This window comes from Priapulus caudatus, unplaced genomic scaffold (genome assembly GCF_000485595.1).
Source record: "Priapulus caudatus unplaced genomic scaffold, Priapulus_caudatus-5.0.1 Scaffold575, whole genome shotgun sequence".
NCBI classification, from domain to species: Eukaryota; Metazoa; Priapulida; class Priapulimorpha; order Priapulimorphida; family Priapulidae; genus Priapulus; species Priapulus caudatus.
This window is the reverse complement of record NW_014577636.1, coordinates 50636-64202: the sequence shown is the minus strand read 5'-3', so window position 1 is coordinate 64202 and position 13567 is coordinate 50636.

Genomic DNA, 13567 nt, shown 5'->3' with positions numbered 1-13567 from the left:
CTACTGCTGCTACTGCTGCTACTGCTGCTGCTGCTGCTGCGACCTCGCACCCCGTGTAGTTAATTACACCAGCATCTCTCTCATCAGCATCCATTTCAATTCCAGCGCAATCTATATCCAAGGTAACTCAAATGCTTATTACACGGTCATTACAATGCAATCGCTCTGCAGACGGAGGAGATGGGCCTGCGCAGATACCGCCTACAACCCACTCGTCATGAAAGCGAGCGAGCGAGCGACTGATCGAGTCATTCGCAACCAAACTCATCTCTCGCCGAATCAATTTTAGAAACCCGATTCTGCGAGCGCGGTTTCCCAGCGGCGGCGATAGTAATACCAGAACGCTAAAACCAACGCCAAACTGGGGGGTTGGTACTGGTTTGCACGCGCCAACACAGAAGGCTAAACCGCCGCAGAAATTTTCCACTTGGTCCGTTTCCGATTTAAAGATTGAGAAACACGTGTCTCGCCTGAAACATTCAGAATTTCAACCGAATCTACTCGGAGGGCCAATCGTATATTCCGGGTTACAAGCAAACTGACTATTTTGTCTGTTTACAGTGAGGACGAATATCTACTGACTTCTATGGCCAATTCAATTTCACTGTACATTAAGCAAACCAACCCTTCCCTACTGTTTACATGGACTGGGGCGCAGTCACCTGACCTCAAGAGCCAATCAGATGTCGACGGGCGAGCTTGGCTGCTCGGATATAATATATAACGAATGAAAAAAATGAGGGATTTGTTCGAGAAAGGTCGGAATTAGATGGAACTATTAGAACATCGTAATAACACGCACACGCGTACGCACGCACGCATACACACGGACGCGCGCGCGAGCACGCACTCACGCACAGACACACACCACACCACACGCACACTACGCAGTGTTCAGCTACCAGCATACACAGTTTCGTAACCTAGTTGTCTGTATACGGCATGGCGCATGCAGAGAGGCTCCCTCTGTGCGCACGACTGGCAGGAGGCTGGACTCCTCCTACCCCCCACCACCCTTCACCACTACACCACCGCCAGCCGTCCACAGTCGCATAATTACGGTCGCAATTTCCGCGCGGCCGCCTCGCGCAATGGCGATCTTCTTCACTCGTAAGTAACCGCCGATGTTTTCAGCCGCGCCTCGTCACGGTCCGCTGTCGTTAGCGGCGAAGCGCCGACCTACACCATATAATAATATATATATATATTATATATATATATTATATTATATAATAATATATACATATATAGTTTATTATATATTATATTATATATATAATATATATTATATAATATAATAATAGATACGATCCTCACAATATAAGTTTATTGCAGAGATGCGCCGCAACCTCACGACTTAGATCAAACGTCATTCCACGCGAGCACATGCGCGTTAACTTGCTGTCTCCAGTGCAAGAGACAGAGAAGCAGAAGAGAGGAGAGTAGGGAAGAGAGATGGGGGAAAGAGACGATAGAAAAAGAGAGACAGAGAGACGCCGAGAGAGAAACCAGAGAAGAGGAGAGAGAGAGAGAGACAGATGAGAGAGAAGAGAAGAACGAGAAGAGAGAGGAGAGAGAGATGAGAAGAAGAGCGAGAGTAAAGAGAGAGAGAGAGAGACGAGAGAGAGAGAGAGAGAGAGAGAGAGAGAAGCGATGAGAAGAGAAGAGAGAAGAAGAGAGGAGAGAGAGAAGCTAGCGAGGAGTAAGAGAAGAGATGAGAGAGAGAGAGAGAGAGAGAGAGAGAGAGAAAGAGAGAGAAAGGGGAGGGAAAGATAAAAAGAGATGTATGTGGTGCGTTTATCAAACCGACGTCGATTAATAAATTCATGCCTGAATGCACCAGCGACCAGCGTGAACACAGCCGCGTAATCGCTTTCTCAATGACGCGGTCAGCCGGACAGCGCATGCGCACGAGAGCGGATGAGCAGTGCATTGTCATCAGCTTCACTAACCGATATTTTTATCTATCGTAATTATATTATTCTTAGTTTTACATATAATATAAAATACTAATTTATTAAATATGATTTAATAGCTTAATATTTATCTATAATTCATTATTGATAAAAATGAAGTAATTGTAGACTTTATAGTGACACATTAATTGTGTATGATAATACGAATGAATTATTATTAAATATAAATATATCAATATATATCATCCGATAGCGGCTTTATTGGAAGAAACCCCTCATTTATATATTATTTATAAATGACATGCCCCTGCACATTAACAATGCCAGTATTCATATGTATGCAGACGACCTCCGACCGTTGCTGTTACTGACAAATCTTTACTAACCTGGAACAGCGTCCCCTAAAGTAAAATATGGAGAAGTTCGTGGAGTGTGTTCTAACCAACAAAATGGTTATCAATCCATCGAAGACCAAAACAATACTGATTCAACTTCCAACAGAGAGCGTTTTTTACTACGCTCTCCTCGCGGTAATCATACGTCTATGATGGCCTGTCTTCCCACCAGGTCGAGTGAGAAAATTTAGTATCCATGTTGACGATAATCCACGTTTGAAGAACACATAATGAACGTTGTGCCAAGATCTTCAAAAAGCTGTCACTGTGTTTGGCGATCAGGAATATTCCTCGATCATCGATTCCTGCCTTGAAGTTTACTTTGCTTGTTTTAGCCTGATATGATTATTGGTATTGTTGTGTGGGAATGATGCCGCGAATAGTTATATGATCATAAGTTTTCTAATCCCTGCAGAAACTTTTGCGTGTTAATTCTTTAACATTCGTAGACCTGCAGACTGCCCGCCACGAAGAAATCTTTTCGCAGCTAGGTTTTATGACTGTTCGCCAACGTTTTTATTACCATTTTGTTTACTTTTAAACATGAAGTGAGCTCCAGACGGACGCGTAGTGTGTGTGCAGATGAAGCGCGTTTGTATCCGCCCCGTGCACGCACTGAAATGCTACGAAAATCTTTTCGGTGTGCGGCGGCATCTGAATGGAATAATTTACCTCCTGACGTTCGAGATTCCCCCACCATTTCTTCTTTTAAAGTCCGTCTAAAGAAAATCTTGCCCTATCAATAGGGCCCATTGTGCTCTACTTACCCCGTACAATTTTAGTCAACGTATTTCAACATATTGTGTATTTATTTAATATTTAACCGTTCTGTTGCTGTGAGACGGCCATGTGGAAGATAGGTCCACGCCAATTTATTGTGTCTGTACCTAACATGTTTTACCGTCGTTAAATAAAGTTTTTACTTACTTACTTACTTACTTACTTACTTACTTACTTACTTACTTACTTACTTATTGCATCATAGTGCATTATTATTGCATCATAGTGCATTATTTAATCTTAGTGTGCGCGCGCCGACGCAGTACGTACCCCTACACACCACACACGATGCACTAACCTGCACGGGGGTGGGAGGCGACAACAGGGAGACTGAGGGTTGATGATAACCCATCAAGGCTTAACGCCGGTGACGCCACACCGGTGACCTGGGAGCGGGGATCGGGACATGTGAACCGTCAGCACGCCGGTGACACCACGCTGGACCTGGGAGCGGGGATCGGAGCGTGTGAACCGCGCGCACGTTCTGGAGTCAGCACGACGACGACCGCCGGCCTTACGGACGGACGGACGGACGGACGGACGGACGGACGGACGGGACTTCTCCGGGAGACAAAGCCGTCACTGATACGGGTAACGATGGTCATGCAATTAGTGCTGTGTGCGCGTGGTTTAGCTGCTTCGAGCTGCGGCTAGTGCTGAACGACGACCAACATAATATGCTGGGCAATCAATAGACCATTATAGCGACGCGCTCGCTCGCGCAGAATCCTCGGCCCCCGCCGCCACAGCCGCCGCCTCAGCAATTTCCCTAAAGTACACATGTACACACGCACGCACGCACGCACGCACGCACGCACACATGCACACACGCACGCATGTACGTACACACACGAGCACGCGGATACACAAACGCACACGCACACGCACACTCACACGCACACGCACACGCACACGCACACGCACACGAACACGCACACACGCACACGCACGTGTGTACGCATGTACGTACACACGACCACGCGGATACACAAACGCACACGCACACGCCCACGCCCACGCACACGCACACGCACTCACGCGCGCGCACGCGCGCACAGAGAGAGTGCGAGAGAGAGAGAGATGGGAGCGCCACGTAGATCTGCGCTTCAGGCACGCTGTGCACATCCACCTCCCTCATCCACCTTCCCCCCGCACCCACACGAGGGCGCCACAGCGTCGCTAGGAAACCAGGCTAACGACGTCACACGGGTGACCCTTTGTTCGCTGCCGCCGCCGCCGTCAGCACGTGAGCCGACCTTACAGATGTCAGTGACGACCCCAGTGACCTACGGGAAAGCGTGCTCACACAGCATGTACCGTATTGAGCGGCCTAGTATCGAGTTTCTCTCTCTCTCTCTCCTCCTGCTGCCTGGCTTCACCGGGGAGAGTGTCGGATGCTGCTGCTGCTGCTGCTGCTACTGTTGCTGCTGCTGCTGCTACTGGCGTGTGTGCGCCTGGCTAGTGCTGGTGGTGCGGTGTGGTTGCGGTGTGTGGTGGTGGGGTGGTGAGCGCCTCGGTCTGCCTGGTGCCTGCTGCGCCTAGCGGCGGGTCTCCGTGCATGCGGGGGCTGCCCCCGTCGTCGTGCGCCTGCTAGTTGGTCGTCGCGTCCGCTCCGTCGGGTGGATGCCGGGGCGGTGCGCGCCCCGGCGCGTGGATGTCTCCAGTCAGGCCCGCTCCGCCGCCTCTCGGCTCCGTGTCTGTCTTCTTGTCTGCCGCTGCGTGTCTGGTTCGCTCCCGCTTTGCGCCTCCTCCTCCTCTTCGGTGCCGGTGGTGGCGGTGCTCGCGTCTGCGCGCGGTTGTGTTGTTTGTTTGTGGTGTGGTGTTCGGGGTTTTTTTTTGTTCGAGGGGGGGGGGGGGTGGGGGGTGGTGGGGGGGGGGTGGGGGGGCGCGCGTGTGAGCTGTGTGGGAGTGGGATGTTGTGTGGGTGGCGGGGGTGGCGCGCTGTGGAGGGTGGTGGGGGGGGTGGGGGGGGGGGGGGGGGGGGGGGTGGGTGGGGGTGGGGGGGTGGGGGGGGCTGGTGGGGGGGGGGGAGCTGTATGCGTGCTGGCGGGCTTGGGGCGGGTGGGTGGTGGATGGGTGTTGGGTGGCGGGGTTGGTGGCGTTGCTGCGGCGTGGTTGGTGCGTGTGATGGGTTGTGGGGGTGGTGGGTGGTGCTGCTGCTCGCGCTGGGAGGGGGGTTCGTGGGGGGTGGGGGGGTTGGTCGCGTGTGTGAGCGCGTTTACTCTCGCTCTATGCGATCTTTGTTTATCATTGTTGTGTGATACCTCGCTGGCTCCCCTCACATCACCGGCACTTACATAGATCTACCGGCACACACACTACGCACGCTGACTTCGGGTCCCACCCCATCAGTTGTCACATGGCGGGGCCCCGGCGGCCCCCGCCCGGTGTCGCGTGCCGTACGTCATTCGACGAACGAGGTGGTGTGTGTGTGTGTGTGTGTGCGTGCGTGCGTGTGTGTGTGTGTGTGTGTGTGTGTGTGTGTGCGTGCGCGTGCGTGCGTGATTAGGTGCATGAGGAGCGCCGTGCGTGCGCGCTGCAGTGACGCGACAACAGCTGATTGTTGTCTCTCTCGTCTCGACCACTCCTAGTGAATATGTCAGACACCCGTGAATTATGTATGCCATTAGGGAAATCAGTGCCGTCCGCAGCAGTAGCAGCAGCAGCAGCAGCAGCAGCAGCAGCAGCAGCAGCAGCTGGGGACAGTTTTCGCCCGTCCGCACACACGCACACACACACACGCACGCACGCACGCGCACGCACGCACGCACGCACGCGCGCGCGTAAGTGGTTAGCGCATATAACGACACACGAAGACAACCACTAACGACGAAAACACACGAGGACCCTAACCCTAACATTTAAACTACGCGCTACTTCGAGCAAACCGCATGAAAGCTTTACGAAACCGTATGAAAGCCGTACATTGTCGCCTCCATGTCTATTCAGCTAGGCGTGAGGAGAAGACGACTCCGCTATATATCTATACTAGTCGTGCGTCTCCCATTAAATTTCTATAAAGCTTTCACAGACCTTGCCGACTCCCTGTCTCCGTCGCCCCGCAGACCACCTACAGTCTGCAATCTACCTTCTCACTCCCTCCTCACTTCTCACGCAGGTACACGCGATCTTCTGCGTGGGTGTGTGCGCAAAGAGCACGCTATACGGCACGCCATGGCACGTCACGGTATGCCACGCCACGCCACGGCATGCCACGCCACGCCACGACAGGTCACGCCACACCACGCCACGCTACGCCACGCCACGCCACGCCACGCCGCGCCGCGCCGCGCCACTCCACACCACGCCACGCCACGCTACGCCACTCCACGCCACGCCACGCAACGCCACGCCAAAGACGGCACGCCACGGCACCCGGCGTGTGACGGAGACAAGGAGCGAGTAGATGAGGCAGTCGCCGCTTCAGTATGGCTTCAACTGCCGTCACCATCACGCGCTGTCCGTGCTCCGACACATGCGCCTCGGCACGTAGGCTCGCGACCCCGCTATAGAGGGTTCCGCGATTTGCACTAAAAATAGCAATATTACCTAAGGCTCACAATGCGCATCCAAACGCTAATTTCTCCAGTACTAGACTAGCAAATACTTCGTGTCATGCATAATCATACTACCTTATGGCAAAATAAACTCTAGTTCCTCCCATTTCACTGCGCGTTGTCTTATAAAAGGTATTTTGAATATACCCCTCCAATGTTGTTGAAAATTCTCGCGATGTTGTTGACGAGTTTCCACAATCCCTAAGCACCGTGCAGGCGGTGTTGGCGGTACAGCGGGCGGTACGGGCGGCGCACAAGTATAAAAAACATGAGACGTCACGTTTCACCACTTCGAGGCTATTATGTTTGGCAAACAGTCGGCGTTTGCGCCAGACATTGCCAGTTTTCTCACCTCCTTTCCATTATGGGTTTTAAGCAAACGCGCAGTGAAATGGGAGCCAACTAGAGTTTTATTTCTCATCAACAGGTAGTGTGGATTATGCATGAACACGACGCTATTTGCTATGTCTAGTACATGGAGAATTAGCGTTTGGATGCGCATTGTGAGGCCTTTACGCTACAACCCTGTAGCGCCGGCCATTTCTCGGTTCCAAAAAGATGCGAACACGTGTGGCGTGTATAATCTGCCGATCTGCACAATCAACCAATTCTTACACTTGGCTTAGTGTTATTATTGCATATACACAATAAATCTTAGCAGTAAGTGGATCCGCGATTTTGACAGACAAGCGTATTTAATAAGGCTGGGGTTGTGTTATTATTAGCTAGTTCGATGAGAATTGCGCTAGGCCGGTTTGCAAGACAGAGTTATTACCATCGTGAATTTTAGGTGCGAGTTCAATGATGCTGATGCGCACACAGTCGGGCAGATTTCGTATGTGAGCAGATCGGAAGATTTGCACCCATTGCCACGCAACCATATGCTTCATCAGACTTGATTTGTTTACATGCGTAACGAGTTTCAGAATCATTACACCCGATTGTTTTACCTGCTGCGTCCGCGACCGATATCACGAGCCGAGAGACATATACGTCCGGCTATGATGCGGTTCGAGTCGGGGTGGTGGTAAGGTGGAGGTGGTAGAGTGGAGGTAGGTGGTCGAGGTGGCTGGAGGTGGTGGTGGCCAGGTGAGTGAGGTTAGGGTGTGGCTTAAGTTATGCTAGGACAGGGTGAGTGGAATAGTGTGGTAGGCATAGCAAGGAAGTTATCGACGGATCAGTGGAGGTAGATGTAGCAAAGTTATGACTGGACCAGTGGTGGTCGATAGCAAGGAACTTACTGACTGGATAAGTGAGGTATTGATGGCAGCAAATTATGACTGGACATTGTGGTAGGGATGATACAAAGTATGACTCGGACAGTGGAGGCTACTGATGTAAGGCAAATTAATGACTGAGCAGTGTGGTAGGATAGCAGGCAAGTTATAACTGGAGCAGTGTGGTAAGATGGTAGCAATTAAGTTATTGACTGAACAGTGAGCGTCCTGTGGTAGCAAGTTATGACATGGACAGTGTGGTATGGATGGTAGCAGTTATGACTGGATCAGTGGAGGGTAGGGTGGCAGGCAAAAAAATAATACGTTAATGACTGGAATAGATGAGAGTAAGGATAAGCAGCAAGTTATGACTGGCAGTGAGGTAGGATGGCAGCAAAGTTTGACAACTGGTAAGTGTGGTAGGATGGTTAAGCAAGATTATGACTGGATACGTAAGGTAGGATGTAAGCAAAGTTAATGAGCTGGATAGTAAAAGGTAGGATGGTAGCAAGGTTATGAAACTGGACAGTGAGGTAGGATGGTGAAGGCAAGATTATGCACTGGATAGAATCTGGTAGGATAGCAGCCACAGCTTATACGACATGGATCAGTGAGGTCGATGGTAGGCAAGTTATGAAATGGATAGTGCAGTATAGATGGTATACCGCAAAAGTTAATGACTGGATGTGAGGTAGGATTGATAGCAAGTTATGACTGGACAGTGAGGTAAGGTGGTTTAGCAAGTTATGACTGGACAGTGGATGGTAGGAGGTAGCAATTATGACTGGACGTGGTGTCAGTGAGGTAGGATGGCATCCCGCAAGTTCATGACTGGATAGTGTGTAGCGGATGGTAGCAAGTTTATGACTGGACAGTGAGGCTAAGGAGGTACCAAGTTAGGCTGATACGTGGGTAGGATGGTAGCAAGTTTATGACTCGGACAGTGAGGTACGGATGGTCAGCCAAGTTATGACTGGATTAGTGAGGTAGGATGGCTAGCAAGTTATGACTGGATAGTGAGGCTATGATGGTCAATACGCCATAATGTTTATGAACTGGAACAGTGAAGGTAGGATGTAGCCAAGTTATGCACTGGATAGTGAGGTAGGATGGTAGCAAGTTATAACTGGGAGTAGTGAGTATGATGGTATAGCGCAAGTTATGACTGGACAGCTGAGGTAGGATGGTAGCAGTTATGACTGGACAGTCGCAGGTAGGATGGTAGCAAGTTATCGACATCGCGGGATAGTGAGGTATGGATGTATTTGAGCAAGTTATTAACTGGACCAGTGAGGTAAGGATGGTAGCAAGTTAATGAACTGGAGCTAGTGAGGTAGGAATCGGTAGCAAGTTATTGACTGGACAAGTGTGGTAGGATGGCAGCAAGTTATGACTGCGGACAGTGTGGTAGAATGGCAGCAAGTATTACTGATAGTGAACGGTAGGATGGTGCAAGTTATGACTGGACAGTGTGGTAGGAATGGCACAAGTTAATGACTGGACAGTGAGGTAGGATGGTAGCAAGGTTATGACTGGATACGTGAGGTATGATGTATATTGCCAGTTATGAACCTGGACAGTGAGGTAGGATGGTAGCAAGTTATGACTGGACAGTGAGGTAGGATAAGCAGCAAGTTATGACTGGACAGTGAGTAGGATGGTAAGCAAGTTAATGACTTGATAGTGAGGTAGGATGTAGCAAGCTAGACTGGACAGTGTGGTAGATAGCAGCAAGTTATGACTGGATTACGTGAGGTCGGATGGTAGCAAAGTTATGACTGGATAGTGAGGCATTGAGGTATAGCAAGTTTATGACTGGATAGTGAGGTAGGATGATAGCAAGTTATGACTGGACAGTGAAGGGTAGGATGGTAGCTAAGTTACTGACTGGAGCAGTGAGGTAGGATGGTAGCAAGTTATGACTGGATCAGGTGAGGTAAGGACGTGCAAGTTATGACTGGATATGAGGTATGATGGTAGCAATTATGACTGGACAGTTGTGGTAGGACGGTAGCAAGTTTATGACTGGATAGTGAGGTAAGGATGGTAGCAAGCTATGACTGGACAGGGTGGTAGGATAGCAAGGCGAAGTTATGACCTGGACAGTGTGGTTAGGATGGTAGCAAGTTATGACTGGAGCCAGGTGGTAGGATGGTAGCAAGCTAAATGACTGGACCAGTGTGGTAGGATAGCGCAGCAAGTTATGACTGGATCAGTGTGGTAGGATGGTAGCAAGTTATGACTGGACAGTGAGATAGGATGGTAGCAAGTTAAGACTGGACAGTGAGGTAGATATGGTAGGCAAGTTATGAGCTGACAGTGAAGGTAGGATGGTATGCAGTTTATGACTGGATAGTGTGGTATGATAGCAGCAAGTTATGATCAGGATAGTGAAGGTCGATGGTAAGCAAGTTATGACTGGATAAGTGAGGTATGATGGTAATACGCAAGCTATGACTGACTAAGTGAGGTAGGAATGAATAAGCAAAAGTTAATAAGACTGAGAACAGAATGAGGATCGATAGGTAGACAAGTTAATGACATGGATAGTGAGGAATATGATGTATAAGCAAGTATAATAGACTGAGATAGTGAGAGTGGGAGGATGATAGGCAAGTTATGACTAGGACAAGTGTGGTAGATGGTGGGCAAAAGTTAGGACTGGATAGTGTGGTAGGATGCAGCAAGTTATGACTGGGACAGTGTGGTACGGATGGCGCAGCAAGTTATGACTGATTAGCTGAGGTCGGATGTAGAAAAGTTATGACTGGACAGTGTGGTAGGATGGTACCAAGTTATGACTGGATAGTGGTGGTATGAATGCGTAGCAAGTTTATGACTGGATACGTGTGGTAAGGATAGCAGCAAGTTATGACTGATAGTGAGGTCGGATGGTAGAAAGATTATGACTTGATCAGTGTGGTAGCGATGGTACGAAGTTAATGACCTGGATAGTGTGGTAGGATGGTAGCAAGTTATGACTGATAGTGTGGTATGATGGTAGCTAAGTTATGACTGGATAGTGTGGTAGGATATGCAGAAGTTTATGACAGACAGTGAGGTAGGATGGCAGCAACAGTTATGACTTGGATAGTGTGGTAGGATGGTAGCAAGTTATGACTGGATAGTGGCTATGATGGTAAGCAAGTTATGACTGGATAGTGAGGTAGATGGTAAGGCAAGTATGACTGGACAGTGAGGTAGATGGTAGGCAAGTTATGACTGATAAGTGTGGTAGGGATGAATAGAAAGTTATGACTGGAACAGTGAGCGTAGGATGGTAAGCCAAGTTATGACCTGGATAGTGTGGTAGGATAGGCAGCAAGGTTATGAACTGATAGTGAGGTCGGATGAGTAGAAAGTTAATGACTTGAACAGTGTGGTAGGATGGTAGGCAAGTTATGATGGATAGTAGTGGTAGGATGGTGAGCAAGTATGACTGGGATAGTGTGGTAAGTGATGGTACAAGTTTGAGCTGGATAGTGTGGTAGGATGATAGAAAAGTTATGAGACTGGATAGTGTGGTATGATGGTAAGCAAGTTATGACTGGACAAGTGAGGTAGGATGGTAGCAAGTTATGACTGGATGAGTGTGGATAGGATGATAGAAAGTTATGACAGGAGCAGTGAGGTAGGATGGAGGCAAGTTATGTACTGAGGATAGTGTGGTAAAGGATAGGGCAGCAAAGTTATGACTGGATAGTGAGGCGGATGGTAGAAAGTTATGACCTTGACAGTGTGTAGGATGGTAGCCAGTTATGACTGAATAGTGTGTAGTGGTAAGCGAAGTATTGACTGGATAGTGAGGTATTGATGGTTATAGGCAAGTTTATGACTGGATAGTGTGGGTAGATGTAGCAAGTTATGGACTGGTAGTGTGGTTAGGATGTAGCAAGTATGACTGCATAGTGAGTAGGATGATAGCCAAATATGAACTGGACAGGACGGTAGGATGGTAGAAAGTTATGACTGGACCACGTGAGGTAGATGGTAGCAAGTGTATGACTGGATAAGTGTGGTAGGATAAGGCACAAGCTAGACTGATAGTGAGGTCGGATGGTAGAAAGTTATGACTTGACAGTGGTGGTAGGATGGTAGCAAGTTATACTTGGATAGTGAGGTAGGATGATAGCAAATTAGACTGGAACAGTGAGGTAGATTGGTAGCAAAGTTATTGACAATGGATAAGTGTGGTTAGGATGGTAGCAAGTTATGAAAGCTGGATAGTGTGGTAGGATGATAGACAAGTATGACTTGGATAGTGAGGTAGGATGATAGCAAGTTATGACCTGGATAGTGTGGAGGGATGATAGAAAGTTATGACTGACAGTGAGGTAGGGCATGGTAGCCAAGTTATGACTGGCAGTGTGGGTAGGATGGTAGCAAACGTTATGACTGGATAGTGAGGTAGGATGGTAAGCAAGTTAATGACTGGACAGTGTATGGTAAGGATGATAGAAAAGGTATGACTGGATAGTGAGGAATAGGATAAGGTAGCAAGATTAATGACTGGACAGTAGTGGATAGGATGATAGAGAAGTTATACTGGTAAGTGTGGTAGAGGATGGTAGAAAAGTTGATTAACTGAACACGTGTGGTAGGAATGGTAGCAAGTTATGACTGGCTAGTGAAGGTAGGATGTAGCAAAGTTATTGACTGACAGTGTGGTAGGATGGTAGCAGTTATAGAACTGACAGTGTGTAGGCGGCAGCAAAGTTATGACTGGACAGTGAGGTCGGATGTGAAGTTATACTGGATAGTGAGGTAGGACGGCAGCAAGCTGTGAACTGATAGTGTGGTAGGATGGTAGCAAGTTATGGACTGGATAGTGAGTGTAGGATGGTAGCAAGTTAATGTTACTGGATAGTGTGGTAGGGATGGTAGCAAAGTTATGTGTGAATAGTATTCAGTGTGGGCCTGGCAGGTAAATGATGACAAAAATAGATAAGATGGTGGTAATGTTACGAGTGAATAGTAAGGGCGTGCGAGCGCTGGTAAAAAATAAGTGATACATGAAACAGAGAAGGAGAGCTAGAGTTACAACCATACACTAGCTACGATACGAGGCGCTTTAACGCAGTCCCACGACCGGCTCCGCCTCTGCCGGTGAGTGACGGACGCAGCACACACATTAGATTCGGCGACATCGATGACGAGTGGTCTTCAGTGCTGCTTGCTGCTGCTGGACATGATGATAAGAAGGTGGGCCGCGTCATTAGATGAGGCGCTGGCGCCTGCCTGGACCCGCGGCACTAAACGGTTAATCTAAACCCCGCAGTGCCAGCGAGAGAGAAAGAAAGAGAGAAGAGAGAGAGGGAGAGAGAAAGAGCAGGAAGACGCGAGAATAAACGCACGAGGCCTGCCATACCTATTTTAAATTTCAATACTAAGGTATGTCTCTCTCTTGCTGTCTTTCTTTCTCTCTCTCTTCTCTCTCTCTGCTCTCTCTCTCTCTCTCTCTCCCTCAATCTACTTCTCTTTATCCTCACACACCACACACCACACAGCACACACACACACACACACACACACACACACACACACACACACACACACACACACAACACGGGCACCACACACACAACACACACACACACACACACCACAACAACACACACAACACACACACACACATACATATATATATAATATAGTATATAAGATAGATAGATAGATAGATAGATAGATAGATAGATTATATG